The following is a 24,084-nucleotide window of genomic DNA, read 5'->3' on the forward strand; positions in this document are numbered from 1 at the left end:
TACAGACCCAAATTCTAATGAGCAGACATTTGTATATGACATGTCATGAGTGAAAAGAACAGCACTCTTAAATATCTCAAAATACTCTGAGCTTAAAGTAAGTGATGGCAGTGATGTGAGAAATGTTAAGAAAGGTGGAAGTAGGTCAAAGATTCGGTTTTGAAAGAAGGGAGGAGTAGCAAAGTTGAAAGATTTAGGGACAGCATGCCAGAATGTGGGATGGAGATGGCTGAAATTCTGTTTTGAGTGATAGGTAATGGTTGAAGATGGCAGAGATCATTGGAAAGCAACCCAAGTAAGGATAGAATGCAAAAGCTTTTGAGGACTTGCAACTTCTGAATGGCAAAACCCAGGAGGTTGGCAACAATAGCAGAGGGTTAATTGAATTTTGAGGTAACAAATGTTTGGTTAAACATTTCAGTGGTAATGAGGATAAGTTAGGAGCAGAGGCAGGTGTTATGGATGTGGAAGTAATTTGATTTTTGATTTTGATTTGATGTTTTGTCACATGTACCGAAGTACACTGAAAAGTATTTTTCTGCGGCAGAGGGAACGTACACAGTACATACATAGTAGACAAAAGAATAATCACCAGAGAACATTGACAAATGGTACATCGATAAACAGTGATTGGTTACAGTGCGGAACAAGGGGCCAAACAAAGCAAATACATTAGCAAGAGCAGCATAGGGCGTCGTGAATAGTGTTCTTTCAAGGAACAGATCAGTCCGAGGGGGAGTCGTTGAGGAGTCGTGTAGCTGTGGGCAAGAAGCTGTTCTTATGTCTGATATGCGGGTCTTCAGACTTCTGAGCCTTCTGCCTGTTGGAAGGGTCTGGAAGAAGGCAAGGCCTGGGTGGGAGGGGTCTCTGATAATGCTGTCTGCCTTCCTGAGGCAGCGGGAGGTATATACAGAATCAATGTGGGGGTGGCAAGCTTGTGTGATGCGTTGGGCTGAGTTCACCACACTCTGCAGTTTCTTGCGATCTTGGACCGAGCGGTTGCCATACCAGGCTGTGATGCAGCCGGATAGGATGCTCTCTATCGCCCATCTGTAGAAGTTTGTGAGAGTCGACGCAGACATGCCAAATTTCTTTAGCAATATTAGATATTCCTTTGTGCAGATTGAAGCTCACCCTTTAGTGAAAAAGGATTCCAAATGTCTGTGTTCAGCTACAGCTTGAAGGAGCAGTCAAAAAGAGAAATAGACTCTGAAGTTGAGGTGAGGAACTTTTTACTGCTCGCTGAATAGAATAGCTTTGGTCTTGATTATTCTTAAGTCAGAGAAAGTTTTGAACAGTCGGACAGTGGAGTGGAGGTCAAGGAGTCAAAAATGGTACCAGACTAAAGTTCAATGTCATCAGCATATATCTGAAAGCTGCCTTCATGTATATTAATAAGACAATTTATGGATACTATGTGGACATGGAAAAGAAAAGACTAAGAAAGTAGCCTTGGACAATACCAGAATCTGTTGTTTAGTTGAGGGAAGAGAAGCCGTTATAGGAGTTGTCTTGGCATTAATGTGACAGGTTGGAGTAGAACATTTGTAGGAATCCACACTGAGTAGTTTAATTAGTTTCGTTAAGATGAACGATAATTTACACAACACGGAAGATTCCTTTTCATTGATACCAAACTGACCGACTTTATACAAGAGATAATTAAACATGGTTTAGAGTTCCCTGCCCCCTTAATGGGGGAGCTCATATTTGGCGAGGTTAATGGAGATTCTAATTGTTGCCACCCGCATGCCCTGTGCTGGGTGTGACATTCCTTCCCCCCCCCCCCCCCCCCCCCCCGGCTTCCCTAAGTCTGAAGAATCTGACAGCTGCGGAGGAGGGTGCTAGACTTGCTTCACCTCTGGCTGTGCATCGTGCACCCACGGTGCTGGGTCAGATGGCGTGTTTCAGGAAGGTGAACGCTGCTTCCAACTGGCACATTGTGGCAGGAGCTCTGCCTGATGCTGCTGTGCCGTCGATCCCCCATCGGAAACCACCGACGTCTGCACTTTCTTATCCAAATCCATATACTTCTCGCCTGTCTGGACCCCCTTGGGACTCCGCTCTGGTCTGTTCGGGCATCGGGTTCAGCTTGACAAGAAAAATCTGTGCAAGAGGAATTGTCCGAAGAACTAGTCACCTGGATTGAATGTGATGCAGGTGTTTTCGCATTACCTGAACCTGAGCTTGGATTTTATAGTAAACGCCCTGTCTGACGGATGATGGTCCTGGAGTGCCGTCTGCAAAGTTTCAGACACAGACTGCATCACCAAGTACGAAGAGCCTGGCCGGTCAACGTCGAAGGGGGCAACGCCCTTGCAGGTCCTGGTTGCAGCAAACATTCCTGCTTATGTCAGGGAAGATCCTACTAAAGCAGGTTCAAAGCCTCCGGCCCTTCAGCATAGAACATAGAACAATACAGCGCAGTACAGGCCCTTCGGCCCATGATGTTGCACCGAAACAAAAGCCATCTAACCTACACTATGCCATTATCATCCATATGTTTATCCAATAAACTTTTAAATGCCCTCAATGTTGGCGAGTTCACTACTGTAGCAGGTAGGGCATTCCACGGCCTCACTACTCTTTGCGTAAAGAACCTACCTCTGACCTCTGTCCTATATCTATTACCCCTCAGTTTAAAGCTATGTCCCCTCGTGCCAGCCATTTCCATCCGCGGGAGAAGGCTCTCACTGTCCACCCTATCCAACCCCCTGATCATTTTGTATGCCTCTATTAAGTCTCCTCTTAACCTTCTTCTCTCCAACGAAAACAACCTCAAGTCCATCAGCCTTTCCTCATAATATTTTCCCTCCATACCAGGCAACATCCTGGTAAATCTCCTCTGCACCCGCTCCAAAGCCTCCACGTCCTTCCTATAATGCGGTGACCAGAACTGTACGCAATACTCCAAATGCGGCTGTACCAGAGTTCTGTACAGCTGCAACATGACCTCCCGACTCCGGAACTCAATCCCTCTACCAATAAAGGCCAACACTCCATAGGCCTTCTTCACAACCCTATCAACCTGGGTGGCAACTTTCAGGGATCTATGTACATGGACACCTAGATCCCTCTGCTCATCCACACTTTCAAGAACTTTACCATTAGCCAAATATTCCGCATGCCTGTTATTCCTTCCAAAGTGAATCACCTCACACTTCTCTACATTAAACTCCATTTGCCACCTCTCAGCCCAGCTCTGCAGCTTATCTATATCCCTCTGTAACCTGCTACATCCTTCCACACTATCGAGAACACCACCGACTTTAGTATCGTCTGCAAATTTACTCACCCACCCTTCTGCGCCTTCCTCTAGGTCATTGATAAAAATGACAAACAGCAACGGCCCCAGAACAGATCCTTGTGGTACTCCACTTGTGACTGTACTCCATTCTGAACATTTCCCATCAACCACCACCCTCTGTCTTCTTTCAGCTAGCCAATTTCTGATCCACATCTCTAAATCACCCTCAATCCCCAGCCTCCGTATTTTTTGCAATAGCCTACCGTGGGGAACCTTATCAAACGCTTTGCTGAAATCCATATACACCACATCAACTGCTCTACCCTCGTCTACCTGTTCAGTCACCTTCTCAAAGAACTCAATAAGGTTTGTGAGGCATGACCTACCCTTCACAAAGCCATGCTGACTATCCCTGATCATATTATTCCTATCTAGATGATTATAAATCTTGTCTCTTATAATCCCCTCCAAGACTTTACCCACTACAGACGAGAGGCTCACCGGTCTATAGTTGCCGGGGTTGTCTCTGCTCCCCTTTTTGAACAAAGGGACCACATTTGCTGTCCTCCAGTCCTCTGGCACTATTCCTGTAGCCAATGATGACATAAAAATCAAAGCCAAAGGTCCAGCAATCTCTTCCCTGGCCTCCAAGAGAATCCTAGGATAAATCCCATCAGGTCCCGGGGACTTATCTATTTTCAGCCTGTCCAGAATTGCCAACACCTCTTCCCTACGTACCTCAATGCCATCTATTCTATTAGCCTGGGGCTCAGCATTCTCCTCCACAACATTATCTTTTTCCTGAGTGAATACTGACGAAAAATATTAATTTAGTATCTCGCCTATCTCTTCAGACTCCACACACAATTTCCCATCCCTGTCCTTGACTGGTCCTACTCTTTCCCTAGTCATTCGCTTATTCCTGACATACCTATAGAAAGCTTTTGGGTTTTCCTTGATCCTTCCTGCCAAATACTTCTCATGTCCCCTCCTTGCTCGTCTTAGCTCTCTCTTTAGATCCTTCCTCGCTACCTTGTAACTATCCATCGCCCCAACCGAAACTTCACACTTCATCTTCACATAGGCCTCCTTCTTCCTCTTAACAAGAGATTCCACTTCCTTGGTAAACCACGATTCCCTCGCTCGACGCCTTCCTCCCTGTCTGACCGGTACATACTTATCAAGAACACGCAGTAGCTGGTCCTTGAAGAAGCCCCACTTATCCAGTGTGCCCAACACTTGCAGCCTACTTCTCCACCTTATCCCCCCCAAGTCACGTCTAATGGCATCATAATTGCCCTTCCCCCAGCTATAACTCTTGCCCTGCGGTGTATACTTATCCCTTTCCATCATTAACGTAAACGTCACCGAATTGTGGTCACTGTCCCCAAAGTGCTCTCCTACCTCCAAATCCAACACCTGGCCTGGTTCATTACCCAAAACCAAATCCAACGTGGCCTCGCCTCTTGTTGGCCTGTCAACATATTGTTTCAGGAAACCCTCCTGCACACACTGTACAAAAAACGACCCATCTATTGTACTCGAACTATATCTTTTCCAGTCAATATTTGGAAAGTTAAAGTCTCCCATAATAACTACCCTGTTACTTTCGCTCATATCCAGAATCATCTTCGCCACCCTTTCCTCTACATCCCTCGAACTATTAGGAGGCCTATAAAAAACTCCCAACAGGGTGACCTCTCCTTTCCTGTTTCTAACTTCAGCCCATACTACCTCGGAAGAAGAGTCCCCATCTAGCATCCTCTCCGCCACCGTAATACTGCTCTAGACTAGCAGCGCCACACCTCCCCCTCTTTTGCCTCCTTCTCTGAGCTTACTAAAACACCTAAACCCCGGAACCTGCAACATCCATTCCTGTCCCTGCTCTATCCATGTCTCCGAAATGGCCACAACATCGAAGTCCCAGGTACCAACCCATGCTGCCAGTTCCCCTACCTTGTTTCGTATACTCCTGGCATTGAAGTAGACACACTTCAAACCACCTACCTGAACACTGGTCCCCTCCTGTGACGTCAAATCTGTGCTCCTGACCTCTATACTCTCATTCTCCCTTACCCTAAAACTACAATCCAGGTTCCCATGCCCCTGCTGCATTAGTTTAAACCCCCCAAAGAGCACTAACAAATCTCCCCCCCAGGATATTTGTGCCCCTCAGGTTCAGATGTAGACCATCCTGTCTGTAGAGGTCCCATCTTCCCCAGAAAGAGCCCCAGTTATCCAGAAATCTGAATCCCTCCCGCCTGCACCATCCCTGTAGCCACGTGTTTAAATGCTCTCTCTCCCTATTCCTCATCTCACTATCACGTGGCACGGGCAACAACCCAGAGATAACAACTCTGTTTGTTCTAGTTCTGAGCTTCCATCCTAGCTCCCTGAAAGCCTGCCTGACTTCCTTGTCCCCTTTCCTACCTATGTCGTTAGTGCCAATGTGGACCACGACTTGGGGCTGCTCCCCCTCCCCCCTAAGGACCCGGAAAACACGATCCGAGACATCACGTACCCTTGCACCTGGGAGGCAACATACCAAACGTGAGTCTCTCACGCTCCCACAAAATCTCCTATCTGTGCCCCTGACTATCGAGTCCCCAATTACTAATGCTCTGCTCCTCTCCCCCCTTCCCTTCTGAGCAACAGGGACAGACTCCGTGCCAGAGGCCCATACCCCATGGCTTACCCCTGGTAAGTCGTCCCCCCCACAAGTATCCAAAGCGGTATACTTGTTTCTCAGGGGAACGACCGCAGGGGATCCCTGCACTGACTGCTTTTTCCCAGTCCCTCTTACAGTTACCCACCTATCTCCAATCTTTGGTGTAACTAATTCCCTGAAGCTGCTATCTATGACCCCTTCTGCCTCCCGAATGATCCGAAGTTCTTCCAACTCCAGCTCCAGTTCCCTAACTCGGTCTTGGAGGAGCTGGAGATGGCAGCACTTTCTGGAGGTAAAATCAGCAGGGACACTAACTGCATCCCTCACCTCAAACATCCTGCAGGAGGAACATTGCACTCCCTCCCCTGCCATTCCTCTAACTTTCTACCAAGATCTGGCTAACAACTAAATTAAATTTTTATAAAAAATAATAATAATATAATAAAATATGGTACTTACCTCAGACCAATGGGTTTTATTATTAGGTTAGAGGAGGAGGGCGGGTGGGAGACACTACACGTGTAGTGTCTCGGGTTTCCTCTCCACCAGAATTTATTGGTGAGGGTCTTCCCAGACGTCCGCGGGTCGACTTCCTGTTCCCGCCTAAAAAACTAATTTAAAAAAAAAAGAAAAATTCTCAGCTCCTGCTGAAATTGACTAACCAGCCAGCTCCACTCCCGCCGAAATCGACTGGCCTGCCCCTGCAAAGACAAGTGCTTTTAAAGGACAGACTTACCTCCCAGCAACCACTTCCGCAATGCTCCCGCTGAAACTGACTCGCCAGCTGTTCTCACGCCGAAATCGACTGGCCTGCCCCTGCAAAGACAAGTGCTTTTAAAGGACAGACTTACCTCCCAGCAGCCACTTCCGCAATGCTCCCGCTGAAATTGACTAACCAGCCAGCTCCACTCCCGCCAAAATCGACTGGCCTGCCCCTGCAAAGACAAGTGCTTTTAAAGGACAGACTTACCTCCCAGCAACCACTTCCGCAATGCTCCCGCTGAAACTGACTCACCAGCTGTTCTCACGCCGAAATCGACTGGCCTGCCCCTGCAAAGACAAGTGCTTTTAAAGGTTGACTTACCTCCCAGCAGCCACTTCCGCAATGCTCCCGCTGAAATTGACTAACCAGCTGTTCTCACGCCGAAATCGACGTGTTCAGCCAAGGCCACCCATCACGGCATGTGGGGTGGTCCGGTCGCAAAACAAGAGCTGGGCCGGCGTTGAATCCATGGACACCAAAAGGCTGTTTCCGCAACCTGCATTTGAGCGTCCGGATCACCCGCTCCGCTGGCCCACTCGAATACGGGGCAGTACGGGTGTGCTATATCCTGTTGGCCTTCAGAAAACCAGAGAACTTCTCACTCGTAAAGGCCATGCTGTTTTCCGTAACCAACGTTTCGGGAATGCCATGCTTACTGAAGGACAAACGCAGCTTCTCAATTATTGCTTTGGAGGTTGTCACCGTCATCTTGTGGACCTCGAGCCATTTGGAATGGCCTCAACCAGCAGGAGGAGCATTAAACCCTGAAATGGGCAGGCGAAGTCAGCATGCACATGTGCCCAAGGCCGCCCACGGCATTCCCCAGGTTGGAGGGGCGCAGCCCGTGGGAGGTTTTAGATGCTCCTGCAAGGCGCTGCATTGTTGTGTCGTACGTTCAATGTCTGTGTCCAGGCCCGGCCGCCAAGTGTAGCTGCGTGTTAACATTTTCATTTTTGACGCTCCCAGGTGTCTGTTGTGGAGGTCTCAAGATCAAATCCTGGCTCTTTTCCGGGATGAGGACGCGCGTACCCCAAAATAGGAGACCGTGCTCCACACTAAACTGTGACATCTTTGATAAGAAAGCCCGCAATTCGCTCGGTCGCTGACAATACTGACCGCCGTACAACACGAGATGCCGAATGTTTGAAAGAACTGGGTCTGGTTGGGTGCACTCCCAGATCTTGGATGCAGTGATGGGCAATGATCCATAAAGTTTAGACTGGCAACAACTTTGTCAGCCCTCAGGGAGATGGAAGGCTAATTGGCAAGGGCAGTCAGCTCAGTGCATCAACATTTGTAATCTGAGTGCCCGGCTAATGTTCAAACAAGTACTCGTAGGCAGCCAACAAAAGGGCCAACCGCTGGGTCCAAGCGGAAGTGAAGGGTGGAATTGCCTTGTCCTCCTTGAAAAGGCCAATTAGCGGTTTGAAGACCGTGATGATGGTGAAATGGCAGCCGTACACCTATTGGTGGTTTCCTCCCGCGAAAACCGCTGCCTGGCCTTCGAAGGAAAGCTATCAGCAATGGGGCCATCTGCCATCCGAATGGCACAATGCTGTACGGTGATGCGTCGCACGTGACCATGAGAGATTTGGCAGGATCCTCGTGTGTACAACAACCCAGAAATTGATGGTTCCTGTGATCCGCTCCACAACCACTACTGTTTTTTTTCTTTAAAAGTAGATGGAGGGGAGTCAGCATAGTAGCGAGTTTTGGGATGAGCTTGCCATAATAGCCCGCTAACCCTAAAAATGAGCAAAATTCCGATGAATTCGAAGGGGCGGAGGCCTGCTGAATGGCACAAACCTTTTCTTCGAACTCTCACAGTCCACACGATAACCTAGGTACAGCACCTCCTTCGTGTGAAAAACACACTTGGCTCTCCACGGTCGGATGCTAGACTCCAAGAAACACCAAAGCACTTTCCCCAGGTTGCCTAGGTGTTCCAGCTCGGTTGCTCCGGTGACTAATACATTATCCAAATATACTGCTACCCTCTGTAGACCACACAGAATGTTCTCCATCACTCTCTGGAGTATGGCACAGGCCAATGACGTGTCGAAGAGTTGTCGGGTGTATTCGTGCAGATCTGGAAACGTATTTATCGTCATGTATTTTCAGGAGGCCGAGTCTAACTTGAGCTGTAAATATGCATGACTAATGTCAAGTTTAGTGAACAAAAGTCTGCTTGCCAATTTAGCATAAAGATCTTCTATGCGGGGCATCGGGTAGCGGTCCAGATGTGAAGCCTTATTTACCATCAGCTTATAATTCCCTTATAACGGGGCGGCACAGTGGTTAGCTCTGTTGCCTCACCGCCCCGAGTACCCGGGTTCGATTCTGGTCCCGGGTCACTGTCCGTATGGAGTTTGCACATTCCCTCCGTGTCTGTGTGGGTCACATGTAGGGAGATGGATTGGCCATGCTAAATTGCCCCTTAATTGAAAAAAAAATAATTGGCTACTTTAAATTTAAAGAAAAAACTCCTTGCATAACCAGGCTGTCTTGTCCAGCTTCAACGCTGGAACCACCGGCGCCGCCGAATCTGCGAAACACACGGGCCGGATGATCCCGAATCCTTCAAGCCTTAAAATAAGTTTATTGGATAAACATATGGATGATAATGGCATAGTGTAGGTTAGATGGCTTTTGTTTCGGTGCAACATCGTGGGCCGAAGGGCCTGTACTGCGCTGTATCGTTCTATGTTCTAAGCCGGCTGAACTCAGCCTCCACCTTCGCCAGTAACGCATAAGGGACCAGGCGGGCTCTGAAATATCTTGGCTGCGCATTCTTGGCGACATTGATTTTGGCTATGGCTCTCTTTATTTTTACAAACCTGGACTGAAAATCGGCCAGGTACTTCCCTAGTATCTCACACAGACCCCTGGATTCCATCTGGAAGATGTGCTGCCAATTGAGATGTAGGTGGCTCAACCAATCACAGCCTAATAAGCTGGGAGAATATCCCTTAACCACGATTTGTGGAAGGTGCACCGACTGTTTTCCATAAACCACCGGGGTCATGGTGGTTCCCGTACTTTGTCGGTATAAGTGACCAATCGAGCCTTAGTGTCCCTTCGATCCAATTTCTGTGTCTCTTTCTTTATCCGGTCGAAGGTTTTCTATCCCACAATGGAAACTGCAGCTCCAGTATCAAGCTCCATTTCCAATAGGTGCCCGTTCACCTGCACCGTAATTTTTATGGGGGCCCCTTGAGGTGCCGGCACACAATTAACTGCATGCAGTCATCTTCCTCTGGTTCATCCAGGTGGAAGGTCGAGGCTTGGGGTGAACGCCTTGCTCTACTGCGGCGCCTGGATCTCTGGCTGACCTGTGATTTGCACTCCTGTGGGCCTACGGCACTTGCCCCACTGCGGATTCTGGGGAGGTACTCTTGCGTCACGACTCGGTTCTTGACCAACGGGTTGGGCCTGCACGGCGCCTGGTCCAGGGTAGGGTACTGGTCTTGGAAGGGGTGGTCCACCAGGAGGGGGCACGCCCCAATGGCATTACCTTCCATCCCCTAGATTTACTGCAGTCTGCGCTCAGTGCTTTCGCAGGAGAGCAAAATCTGTACTGCTTGCCGGTTAAGGACGGTTCGGCTTGCAATTTATTTCTGGATAGCCAGATTATTGACTCCACAGACTAAACGGTTACGCAGCACTTCTGACAGGGAGGTGCCAAACTCACAGAACTTGGCAATCTCAACAAAAACTCGGTGACCGACTCACCCAGAGTCCTTTCCTCTGTACTAAAGAGATACCTCTGCATAATTACAGACGATGTCGGGTTGAAATGTTGTCCCGCCAGTGTTACTAGTTGTTTGAAAGTACAGGAGCCGCCAGATATGTGAGGCTTCGTATCACACCATAGGTATGCACAGGCAGTTAGCAAATTACTGTCTGGCGTTCATTCTCTGTGATACTATTTGCGCGGTAAAAAGTAGCGCATTCTTTCCGCATACTGAATCCAATCTTCCAAACGAGCATCAAACACACCTGACCTTCCGAACAGAGGCATGGTTCAAACAAAATGAATTTCCAACACCTTTATCGAGCAGGGTCAGGGAGGCTACTTATTTGGTAGTATAGCAGTGTTGATAGCAGACCAGTTGAACCCTCGTCGTCATTTTTGTGGACCATGAAGGAGTCTACACCAAGTAGTTTATAAATGAACCAAAGGTTTATTACAATGAGCTATTATTTACACAACATGGAAGATCTCTGCCGGCTCTCTCATAGTCAACTTTCTACAAGACATAATTACACATGGTTTAAAGTTCCCCGCGCCCTTAACGGGTGAGCTTGCATTCGGCGAGGTTAACGGGGATTCTAATTGTTGTCACCCCATATGTCCCGTGATGGTTCTGACAAAAAACATTTAGGGTAGTGGCACAAAGGTGAGCCACGTGGAATGTGATAATGGTCGAGTTTGAAGTAATCAATTAAGTTGAATACTGCAGAGAATCAAGGAAGTTTGATAGCAAGAGCGCACTGATCACAATTATAATAAAAATGCCTTTAGAATTTTTGGGCAGAACTTCCTTAATGCTGTAGGTGGGATGGAAACTAAAGTGAATGGCTCAGCATGCCGAAAGAAGCTGCATGGTCGCCTCTGCCACGCCCCCCCACCCACCCCCAAAGTTCAAGTTGACCTCGTGGGTGGCAGCAGGGAACAGGGTGTCAAACCTCTCCTCCATGACGTCCAGCATGGTGTCCAAGTCTGCATATGCAAACCTCAGGGCCTCTCCCGTGGAGCCATCTTCTTGGCTGGAATGAGAGTCTGGCGAGTGGAGTGCTTGTATGCTGCTCCAGCTTGTCAAGCTCTTGAGTGCCAATCCCAACCCCAGTGAATCTGATACCGGCATGAGTTGGAATTGCACTAGTTTCACCTGGTGCGTGTGCTGGCCCATTAGCATGCCCTGAATGGCTCCAGGACTGGCATCCCATCGGGACCGGGGAACACTCCCAATTCAGTCCGGGCATCAGCACTTAGTCTCCCAAACGGAGAATCTCGCCCGTAGTGTAGTAATTTTATTAAAATTGGGTGTTAGTGAGCCTAAGTTCTCCTTTATTGAGTTTGAATGACTGAACCGTAATAGATAACGATTTGACTTTTAATGCACATCAATATATTGACCTTGTGGATAGGTGTAAGAACATAATAGATAGAGTAGGCCATTCAGCTATTCAAGCCTGGTCTGTCATTCAGTGTTGAGTTCTTTTTGAAAACAAATCCGAGTATTTCTAGGATAAATTCTGTCCTGGCCCAGAATATCCTATGTGGTCACAGCATGATACTATTTTACATCACAGCACTAGGACACATATCTATGTAACCACACTGAACCAGTTATCAATGGTGGCAGGAGTACGGCAAGAGATTAGGACAACTATGAATAAGTGGATCTCCACAGCTGTCAGCTGTATAGAGACTAGTAAGCTTATTTGCTCAGGCCATCTACTATTTTTAGCTGAGTCAACAAAACTGCAATAAGTAAGACAACCTTCAGCTGCTGCCTTTTATATTACTCCCATATATTTTAAAGTTTTATTTATGAAAGTAGCCCCTTACTTCCTGGTGATGATATAACAGCAAATTAACCTTGATGCCACTGGCTAGTGTCAGAAAGTGGTTCATATTCTATTCTGAATTTCCCCCAAATTTCCACTCTATCCTCTCAACGCAGTAGCTCACACTGGGTTCTCTGCATACAGACAAGTACGCACGTATACTGTAATGATGGGATCAACCTTGAAGGACTAGCACTGTGGCTTCACAGCACCGGGGTCCCAGGTTCGATTCCCTGCTGGGTCACTGTCTGCGGAGTCTGCACGTTCTCCCCGTGTCTGCGTGCGTTTCCTGCGGGTGCTCCGGTTTTCTCCCACAGTCCAAAGACGGGCAGGTTAGGTGGATTGGCCATTCTAAATTGCGCTTAGTGTCCAAAAAGGTTAGGAGGGGTTATTGTGTTATGGGGATAGGGTGGAAGTGAGGGCTTAAGTGGGTTGGTGCAGACTCGCTGGGCCGAATGGCCTCCTGCACTGTATGTTCTATCCCGAGTCATAAATGAGGCCCCGTCGCACCAGACTGACAACGTAAACCATGTTCCCTGACATATTTTTGCCAGAGTGCCTGAAAATCTGGTCTGAAAATTCGGCAGTGCATCTGGAGAGATGCACGCTGGTTTTCCGTCAGACCCTGACACTCTGGCAAACTCAGCCCAATGTTTGAGAACCGGAATCTAAAATATATTTAATTTATTTCAAGGATATTGCCAGTTCAGAAATATCTTATAGTAGCTCATTGCATGACTACTATTTCATGTACTGAAAGGATGGCGGTACTGACTCTTAATGACTCAAGTGAGTGAACTCTCAGCTCTCCGGTATTATCAGAGGGCAATTGGCAAGTTTTGAATGTTAGCCCAGTGTGAGCCGCTGCAGTTCGGAGAGAAAAGGTGGGAATTTGGGGAAAGCTCAGAACAAACAGTATAAACCGCTTTCAGTCATATGCCAGTGGCAAGGTAAATTTGCTCTTATAGACAATCTCACCAGGCTGATATTGTATCAATTACAAGTGAAATAGATAGGCGTTTCTGTGGCCACAACTCCAGGATGGTTTGTTGCCTCCCAGGATCAAGGATGTCTCAGAGTGGTTAAAGACATTCTGGAGGGGGAGGGTGAACAGTCAGTGTTTGTGGTACACATCGGTAACAACGACATAGGTAAAAAAAGAGGGATGAGGTCCTGAAAGCAGAATATAGTGAGTTAGGAAGAAAGTTGAGAAGTCTAACCTCAAAAGTAGTGATCTCAGGATTGCTAACAGTGCCATGTGGTAATCAGAGTAGAAACAGTGGGATGTATTAGATGAAGCCATGGCTGAAGAGATGGAGTGGGGGAGAGGGGTTCAGATTATATTCCTGGGGCATTGAGACCAGTTCTGGGGGAGGTTGGACCTGTACAAGCAGGGGTGGGGACGGGGGACTTGCTAGAGCGTTTGGGGAGGGTTTATATTAACATGACAGGGGAGAGTTTAAATTAACATGACAGGGGGTGTAAACCTATGTAAGGATTCCGAGCAAGGGGAATCTAAAACCAGAGAAAAAGTCAGAAAGGACCAAGGTGACCCAAGTATGGGAACTAAACATTGAGGGCTATTCGAAAGGAAAAGGTTATGGAGTTGCATTGTTGATTAAAGAAGATATTGATACAATATTGAGGAAATATATTAGTACAGATGTTGTGGAATCTGTCTGGGTCGAGTTAAGAATCATCAAGGGGCAAAAACATTTGTAGGGGTGGTGTACAGACTACCAAACTGCAGTGATAATGTTGGGAATAACATTGGACAGGAAAGCAGAGATGCATGTGATAAAGGAACATCTGTGATTATGGGCGACTTTAATCTGCACATAGATTGGGTGACTCAAATTAGTCACAGTACAATCGAGGAGGAAATTTCTGGAGTGTATCCGGGATGGTTTCCTGGACCGTTATGGTGAGGAACCAACAAGAAAACAGGCCACCTTGGACTGGTGTTGTGCAATGCAAAACGATTTGTTGGCAACTAGTTGTGAGAGACCCTTGCGGATGAGTGACCATAAATTGGTAGAATTCTTTATCAAGGTGAATAGTGAGGTAGTTGATTCTGAGACCAAGGTCCTAAAACTTAAAGGTAAGTATGAGGCATAAACTGACTATGACGGACTGGGAAACATTACTGAAAGGAAGGACAGCGTACAGGCAATGGCAGGCATTCAAGGAACAAATAGGTGAACTCCAAAAGTCGTTCATCCCTATTTGGCACAAGAGTAGAAAGGGAACTGTGGCCAAACCAGGTTTGCAAAGGAAATTAGAGATTGCAATAGACTCAAAGAAGAGGCATACAAATTAACAAGAAAAAGCAATAGACCTGAGAATTGGGAACAGTGTAAAATTCAGCAAAGACAAACCAAGGGATTAATTGCGAAGGGAAAAATACAATTTGAAAATAAACCAGCAGGAAACATAAAAACTGACTGCATAGGTTTCTATATATTTGTAAAGAGAAAAAGATTATTAAAAGCTAAAAGCCCTTATAGTCACAAACGGGGGAATTCATCACAGGGAACAAAGAAATGGCTGAGGAACTAAATTCGCACTTTGCTTCTGTCTTCACAAAGGAAGACAATGTATCGGAAGTTGTGAGAAGCACAAGTTTTAGTGAGGAGCAGAAGGAAATTAGTATTCGTAAAGAAATGGTTTTGGGGAAATTAATGGGATTGAAGGTGGATAAATCTCCAGGGCCTGATAATCATCCCATAGTACTTTAAGGAAGTGGCCCTTGAAATAGTAGATCATTAGGTGGTCATTTTCCAAAATTCTTTGAACCCTGGAATGGTTTCTACAGATTGGAGGGTAGCGAATGTAACCCCACTATTTAAAAAGGGGGGTAGAGAGGAAACGGGGAATTATAGACCAGTGAGCCTAATGTCGGTAGTAGGGAAGTTGCTAGAGTCTATTATCAAGGATTTCTTAATACAGCATTTGGAAAGCAGTGGTGTAATCAGACAAAGTCAGCATGGATTTACAAAAGGAAAATCATACTTGAGAAATCTACTAGAATTCTTTGAAGATGTAGCTAGTAGAGTTGACCAGGAGGAACCGGTGGATGTGGTTTATTTAGACTTTCAGAAGGCGTTCGACAAGGTTTCACATAGCAGATTACTATGTAAAGTTAAAGCGCATGAGATTACGGGTAGTTTCTTGAGGCGGATAGAAAGCTGGTTAGCAGACAGGAAGCAAAAAGTTGGAATAAATGGGTCTTTTCAGATTGTCAGGCAGTGACTAGTGGGGTACCACAGGGATCTAACTAGGACCCCCAACTGTTCACATTATGTATTAATGATTTGAATAAGGGAACTAAATGTATTATTTGCAGATGATACAAAGTTGGGTGGGAGGGTGAGCTTTGAGGAGGATGCAGAGATACTTCAGCGGGATTTGGACAGTGAGTGAGTGGCACATGCATGGCAGATGCAATATAATGTTGGCTGGTTTAGCTCAGTGGGCTAGACAGCTGGTTTGTGATGCAGAACAAGGCTAGCAGCGCGGGTTCAATTCCCGTACCAGCTTACCCGAACAGGCGCCGGAATGTGGCGACTAGGGGCTTTTCACAGTAACTTCGTACTTGTGACAATAAAAGGTTATTATTATGTGGATAAATGTGAGGATATCCGCTTCGGTAGCAAAAATAGGAAGGCAGGTTATTATTTGAATAAATTGAAAGAGGTGGATACTCAGCGAGACCTTGGTGGACTCTTGCATCAGTCGTTGAAAGTCATAGTTTGAGGATAAGGGGTAAATCTTTTAGGACTGAGGTGAGGAGAAATTTCTTCACCAGAGAGTGGTGAATCTGTGGAATTTGCTACTGCAGAAAGTAGTTGAGGCCAAAACCTTGTAATTTCGAGAAGGAATTAGATATAGCTCTTGGGGCGATGGGGGGGGGGGAAGGCGGGATTAGGTTACCGAACTTGATGATCAGCCATGATCATAATGAATGGCGGAGCAGGCTTGAAGGGCTGAATGGCCTCCTTCAGCGTCTATTTTCTATATGGAAGGATGATGAGGTTGTGCCAAAGTATTGTCAAAATTTAAGGAAAATCAACTGACCTCTTAGAAATACTCCAAGTCTGGCAGCACCATGAAGTTAATGGGCAAACTTTTCCCCAAAAATGACTGTCGTTTTGGGCGGGAATCACAGGATGATTCTCGCGGAGTGTATGGGCACGATCCATATTGCACTTCATCCACACTTGGTAATTTTTTTGGAATTGGGGAGTTTCCTCACTGAAATCACACACTGAGAATGTTTTCTGGAGTGGGGAACTAAAGATGCAGACAAGAGCGGCTCTTGAGATCGGAAAGTTATGTTGAGGGCCCCCCCACCCACTGATAATGTGCCCCCCCCCCCCTCCAAGACATGGGCAACACCTTCAACCTCGGAGCGGCAACCCCCCTCCCCCCCCGCCATAAAACAAAATGTCTGTGTCACAACCCCCCAAAATCATGCAGCCATGACGGTGACCCCATACTTGTAGGCATTGGGGCATCGCCCCACCCCCACCCCACCCCCGCCCCAAGTTAGCACACATCGCAATGGGGTCATCGAGACCCCCTTCCCACCTCTAAGGTTGCCCCTCCCCTTTCAGGCACCCCCCCTTGCTCCCGCTTCAGGCTCCACCCTTCATAGCCCCCTTTTACCCCACCCTTCCGACCATTCAGACCCCCCACTTTTCATGCCTCCCTTAACTCCCCCACCCATCATAAACCCCTCACGCCTCCCTCCTTTATTCCCTGCTTCACACTCCTTTCATGGCATGGGCCCCCTCAGGCACTGCTCCGTGGGAGTGCCCCGGCACCCAGGCAGTCCCAATCTGCAAGTGTCATGTTGACACTGCCAAGGTGCCAGGTTGGCACCATCAGGATTCCAGGTTGGCACTGCCCGGTGCTGGGAGCAGTGCACTGCCAAACCCTATCCCCGACCACCCCAGGGCTCCAATGACCTCTTAAGTCCTCCGGCTTGGCCATCGTGTTTTGTTTCCGTTTTTGGGAACCAGTACTTTTTTTATTTAAAAACATTTTTTTTTTTAAAATTTAGAATACCCAATTAATTTTTTCCAATTAAGGGGCAATTTAGCATGGTCAATTCACCTATCCTGCACATCTTTGGGTTGTGGGGGCGAAACCCACGCAAACACGGGGAGAATGTGCAAACTCCACACGGACAGTGACCCAGAGCCGGGATCGAACCTGGGACCTCGGCGCCGTGAGGCAGCAGGGCTAACCCACTGCGCCACCGTGCTGCCCTTTGGAAATCAGTACTGATTGGCATCGGCATCACACTGCAGCCGGTGAATCCTGGGAACTGGGAGACTGCAGCCTCAAACGGACTGTGCATATTTAAATGAGGGCATGATCCAGATCGGTCGGGCGCCGTGGGTCGGAAGCATTGTGATAGGTTTAGCGCACGGCGCGGAAACTGTTTAGGGGCTCACCTGCTATTCACCGTGAACTGTGGGATCGGTGCGGGCGTAACATGGCCAGAACATCACGCCCAATGTTTCATCTCCATAGATGTTGCCTGACCTGCTCTGTATTTTCAGTATTTTCTTTTTTTATGTCAGATTTCCAGTATCTGCCGTTTTTTGCTTTTGGGTCATGTGATATGTTTTGTGGACATGTTCAAGTACCCGATTCAGGAGCTACAGTGTCAAAGATCTGTAGCTGGTTGCATATAGTGCGCACCTCAAGTAGAATCTGTAAACCCAGGGACAAAATTATTGAGAAAAGTGATACAGTAAAGTTTTCCTTTAGTTTTGTATAATTATTCCTAATACTTTTATGTCGTTGGATGTGGAAAGAACCTGATTTATAAGGTACAACGCCCAAGATGTCCCAATGTACTTTACAAGCAATTAAATGTGAAGACACTGTTATTCTGTCGGTGGGTATGCACACAGCATAGCCCCACAGATGGGTAAATATGAAAAATACAGTGGGAAGATTTTAAAAGCTGAAGAGGCTTCAACAAAAACAGTTAGAATTTTTACTGCCATCATTTGAAATCTGTGACACCCAAGTCCACCTTTCTCAACCTGCACAATAGTGGGTGGCACGGCAGCACAGTGGTTAACACTGTTGCTTCACAGCTCCAGTGTCGATTAGTTCGATTCCCGGCTTGGGTTACTGTCTGCGCAGAATCTGCACGTTCTCCCCGTGTCTGCGTGGGTTTTCTCCGGGTGCTCCGGTTTCCTCCCACAGTCCAAAGATGTGCAGGTTAGGTGCTAAATTGCCTTAGTGTCCAAAAAAGGTTAGGTGGGGTTATTGGGTTACAGGGATAGGGTGGCGGTGTGGGCTTAAATAGGGTGTTCTTTCCAAGGGCCGGTGCAGACTTAATGGGTCGAATGGCCTCCTGCACTGTAAATTCTATGATCTATGATTTGTCTTGTTACTTGGCCAATATTCGGTAATAATAATCTAATAACAATCTTTATTAGTGCCACAAGTAGGCTTGCACCTACAACTGCAGCAAAGTTTTTAAAAAATAAATTTAGAGTACCCAATTATATTTTTTCCAATAAGGAACAATTTAGCGTGGCCAGTCCACCTAACCAACACATCTTTGGGTTGTGGGGGTGAAACCCACACAGACACGGGGAGAATGTGCAAACTCCACACGGACAGTGACCCAGGGCCGGGATTCGAACCAGGTCCTCAGCGTCGTAGTCCCAGTGCTAACCACTGCACCACTGTGCTGCCCTTACTGCAACAAAGTTACTGTGAAAATCCCTAGTCGCCACACTCAGCGTCTGTTTCGGTACACTGAGGGAGAATACAGAATGTCCAATTCACCTAACAAGCACTTCTTTCGGGACTTCACACAGACAGTGACCCATGCTGGGAATCGAACCCAGGTCCCTGGAGCTGTGAAGCAACAGTGCTAACCACAGTGCTACCGTGCCACCCATACTGAATGAGCAGGAATTACCTCCAGCTAAATTTTAGCAAGACTGAAACTATTGCCTTTGTTCCATACCATGAACTCTGTTCCCTCGCTACCAATTTTATCTCCCTCTGTCTGAGGCTAAGCGAGACTCCGCAGGTGAACTTCTGACCACATATTGACACTATCACCTAGACTAACCACTTCGAACTCCATAGCATCACCTGAACCCATCTAAAACTCTGTCCATATCCTCCCTCATGCTAAATACTGTTTACTCATCATTACTGTGCTCACTGACCCACATTAGCCCCAGTCCGGACACACCTCAATTTAAAAATTCTCATTCTTTTTTTCAAATCCTTCTATTGCTTTGCTCCTCCCTACCTCTGTAGCCTGTTCCAACCCAAATCCCTCCTAGAGTTCTGTGTTTTTTCAATTTTGACTTCTTGAACACCTTCGGCAAGTCCTCAGAGTCGAGAATGACTTGCTGGCATTCCTACGTGATTGAACGGTGATTGAAGGAGGGGGTGGGTGGGGTACCTGGGTTGTCATGCGCTCTTTTCACTTTCAACACTTGGCTTCAGCTTTCTCTGGTCGAAGAAACGTGAGGTGCTCAGCTCCTTACCGGATGCCTTTCCTCCACTTGGGGAAGTCTTGGGCCAGGGATTCCCAGGTGTTGAGGGGGGGGGGGGATGCTGCAGTTTTTCAAGGAGGCTTTCAGGGTGTTCTTGGAAGAGTTTCCTCTGCTGCTATGGGGCTTTCTTGCCATGTCAAATCTCCTTATTTCGGGAGTCTCGTGCCAGACATCCAGAGTTGATCAAACGTGGTTAATGCTTCACTGCTGGGGATGTTGGCCTGAGTAACTAATGTTGGTGAGTCTATCCTGCCAATGGATTTGCAGCATCTTGCAACGGCAGCACTGGTGGTACTTCACCAGGGTTTTGAGGTGCCTGCTTGGACATAGTCCATGTTTGAGCCGTACAGTAAGTCTATCGACGCTGAGCTTGATTCTGGGTCTGAGGTTCTGGTCTTCAAACACTCTTCTTCAGGTGACTGAAGGTTGCTGGAACACTGAATGCTGTGTTGATGCTCGTTGTCGATGTCTGCCCTTGTTGACGGTAGGCTCCCAAGATATGGAAAGTAGTCCACTTTGTCCAAGGACTTGTCATGGATTTTGATAACCCAGGGGCAGTACCATGTGGTGGGGCCAGATTGGTAGAGGACCGTTGTACGGATGTTTAATGTAGACCCTGCTCTCGTGAGCCTGGGTGAAGGTTTTAATGATGCTTGGAGTTCGGCTTCTGAGTGTGTGCACACGCAAGCATCGTCTGCACACTGTTGTTCAATGAAAGATGATGGGTCAATCTTGGATCTGGCCTGCAGGTGGCGGAGGTTGAACAGATTCCTGTTAGTTCTGTGGTTCAGCTCCACTCCAGCAGAGAACTTGTTGATTGTGAGATGGAACATTGCAGCAAGGAAGATCGAGAAGAGAGTTGATGCAATGGCACAGCCTTGCTTGAGCCCAGCCTGGTGGATTTGTTGGTCAGCATCACAGCTTGCACGTCCTCGTGGAGCAGGTTGCGGATCATGACAAGCTTTTGGGGGCAACAGTTACAGAGGAGGATGCTTCATGATCCCTTATGTCAAAGGAGACCATATAAAAGGGTTGATGCTGTTCCCTGAATTTCTCTTGTAGTTGCTGCGCAGTGAAGATCATCTCCATTGTGCCCCTTAGTGGGCGGAATCCGCATTGCGACCCTGGGAGGAGCTCTTCAGCCATGACTTGCGAGGACCTTTGTGGCTGACAGCCGGGAAATTCCTTAGTAGTTACTGCAATCGGACTTGTCACCTTTCTTGAAGATGGTCACGATTACGCATCTTTGAGACCTCCCGACATGTTCTCCTCCTTCCAGATAAGGGAAATGAGGTCACGTATTTGTGTCAATAGTGCTTCTCTGCAATGTTTTAGTACTTCAGTGGGGTTGCATCTGCTCTTGTTGCCTTGTTCTATAGTTGTCAGATGGCCTTTTCTACATCATGCCGAGTTCGGGCTGTGCTGTGATGGTGGTGGTTAGCATGCTGCGGGATAGATGTGAAGACACTCGTGTTGAAGACAGAGTCTCTGTTAAGGAGGCCTTCGAATTGCTTCTTTCAGCGACACTGACTGCCTCTGTTCTGGATGAGTGCCTCTCTGTTCTGGATGCGCACCTCTCTGTTTTTGACCAGCAGTGATGTCGAGCCTTGGGTGCCTGGGCAGGAGATGGTCTTAACAACGCTTTAAAAAACCTTGTGCATCATGGTTGTTGGCTAACTGCTGGATCTCCCACGTTTTCGCCATCTGTCTTTTCAGGTTGAGGGTTTTTTGCTGGACCTTGGCCTTCAGTCGTCTTTAGAGCTGCTTGATTGCTCTTGAGTTAGGTTGCTGTTTTAAGTTCAGAAAAGCCTTGTGTTTACAACTTATCAGCTACTGGATCTCCTGGTCGTTCCCATCAAACCAGCCCTGGTGTTTCCTGGCTGAGTGACCAAGTGTCTCTTCGTAGCTGCTGATTATGGACATCATGAGGACAGATCAGGAGCTGTGGATACTCTGCATCTCTGGGGTCTCCGGGAGTCATCAGTTTAGCAGTGAGGGCACAGGCTCAATATGTCTTTGAGTGCGTCAGCCTTGATTTTCCTGCAACATTGTTTCTGTTGCCATCGCTACTTTGGGGCTACATTGATGTTGATCACAGAACAGATTAGACAGTGGTCCGTCCAGGAGTCATCAAATGCTGTCATGGCGCAGGTGATGCACATGTCCCTGCAGTCCCTCGCTCGGACAATAATGTAGACAAGCCAGTGCTTGGAGCAAGGGTGTTGCCATGGGGCCTTGTACTTGTCTTGTTGACAGAATAAAGTGTTACATACAAACACAGAAAATCGGAGCTGGAGTAGGCCATTTGGCAGTTCGAGTCTGCTCTGCCATTCAACATGATCATGGCTGATCATCTATCTCATACCTATTGACACCCTTAGAGTCTAGAAAAGTATCTATTTCCTTCTTACACATATTCAGTGATTTGGCCTCGCAGCCTTCGGTGGTAGAGAATTTCATAAGTTCAGTGCCCTCTGAGCAAAAACATTTCTCCTCATCTCCGTCCTAAATGGCCTACCCTGTTTTCTCAGACCCTCCAGGCAGAGGAAGCAACGTCCCTGCATCCAGTCTGTCCAGCCCTAACAGAATTTTATATGATTCAATTCGATCCCCTCTTATTCTTCTAAATTCCAGTGAATACGGTCCAGTTGACCCAATCCCTTCTCATATGACAACAATCCTGCCGTCCCAGGTGAACCTTTACTCCCTCCATGAAAGGTACACCCTTTCTTCGTTAAGGAACTGCACACAATACTCCAGGTGTAGTCTTACCAACACGGTGTACAGTTGCAGTAAGACATCCTTGCCAGTATACTCTAATCCTTCTTCAAGGATCCTTCATACCATTTAAATGGTTGCTGCTGGTTATGACAAGGCCATGTTCTAGGAATTTTGTCAGGAGCAGGGTATCTTTGGTGTTGGATTTCCCTACTCCTCTCTCTGCCAATTACAGCTCCCCTGTGATCTGGGCTCTTTCCAACTCAAGCGTTAGAATCACCAGGAAGATCAGCTTGTCACTCATTGGGGCTTGGGACAAGGATTGTTTAAGGTGTGTATGTGCGGAGGATGGGAGCCTACTGGTTCTGGGCTAGGGTAAGCCAAAGGGTCAGGAGGCATTTGTTTGAGCATCTACTACCTTAATTGCCTCACTATTTATGGTCATGCTTTCAGCTGTCTAGGTCTGAAATTCTGGAAATTCCTCCCTGAACCCCTCTGCCCATCTACACTGGTTGTTTCAGGATACTCTTTAAAACCTGGCTCTTTTATCACTGTTTGGTCACCTTTCTTAATGTCTCATTATGTGGTTCAGTATCAAATTTTGTTTGATATTGCTGCTATAAATAGCCTTTGGATATTGTTATGAACCACACTGATGTTAAATGCGAGGTTATCCCAAAACCCAGAAGGGTAACTTGGAACACCAGTTTGTAGTTATGTATGTGTTTTTATGGTATAATGTGAGAAACAATGTATAACCCAGTGAGGAACAGTCCAGTCATTGTGTGAAAAATTAATAAATAATATTTATTAACTTAAAAAGAAAGTTAAAAACACACATGGCAAGTAGGACCACAATGCACAATGGCACTTGGGTATACTGATGACAATATAAACATAATCATAATTTTACATGAAACTATCCCTTGATTCCCAACTACCTACGTTCACCTGAACTCTGAGACATCCCTTTTCCCAAACAATATCCAATTTTAAGTAACTTTATGAACTAAATCCAGCAAGTAATTACCACAAAAAGGTTAAGGTGGCCACAACTAGGAAACAGTCTTCAGGATTAGCAAAGGTGGAAAATGGCTGCCTCTTTCAGAAGACTATAGCCAGGATTTTCCTTCGAAGTGCTCCCGCCAGCGGATAATCACTACTGGTCTCCACTGGAGCTAGGAGCAGGACCCAGTGAACAACAAACAAAGAACAAAGAAAAGTACAGCACAGGAACAGGCCCTTCGGCCCTCCAAGTCCATGCCAACCATGCTGCCCGAATAAACTACAATCTTCTACACTTCCTGGGTCCGTATCCCTCTATTCCCATCCTATTCCTGTATTTGTCAAGATGCCCCTTAAATGTCACTATCGTCCCTGCTTCCACCACCTCCTCCGGTAGCGAGTTCCAGGCACCCACTACCCTCTGTGTAAAAAATGCTTCGTACATCTACTCTAAACCTTGCCCCTCGCACCTTAAACCTATGCCCCCTAGTAGTTGACACCTCTACCCTGGGGAAAAGCCTCTGACTATCCACTCTGTCTATGCACCTCATAATTTTTTAGA

At 47.0% G+C, this 24,084-nt stretch overlaps 1 protein-coding gene across 2 annotated transcripts in view; it reads left to right on the forward strand.

The window, feature by feature from the left end:
• Nucleotides 1–24,084, forward strand: part of elovl4a (ELOVL fatty acid elongase 4a) — an 86,252-nt gene that overhangs the window by 12,995 nt on the left and 49,173 nt on the right. The window lies entirely within an intron of this gene.

This window comes from Scyliorhinus torazame, chromosome 4 (assembly GCF_047496885.1).
Source record: "Scyliorhinus torazame isolate Kashiwa2021f chromosome 4, sScyTor2.1, whole genome shotgun sequence".
Taxonomy (NCBI): domain Eukaryota; kingdom Metazoa; phylum Chordata; class Chondrichthyes; order Carcharhiniformes; family Scyliorhinidae; genus Scyliorhinus; species Scyliorhinus torazame.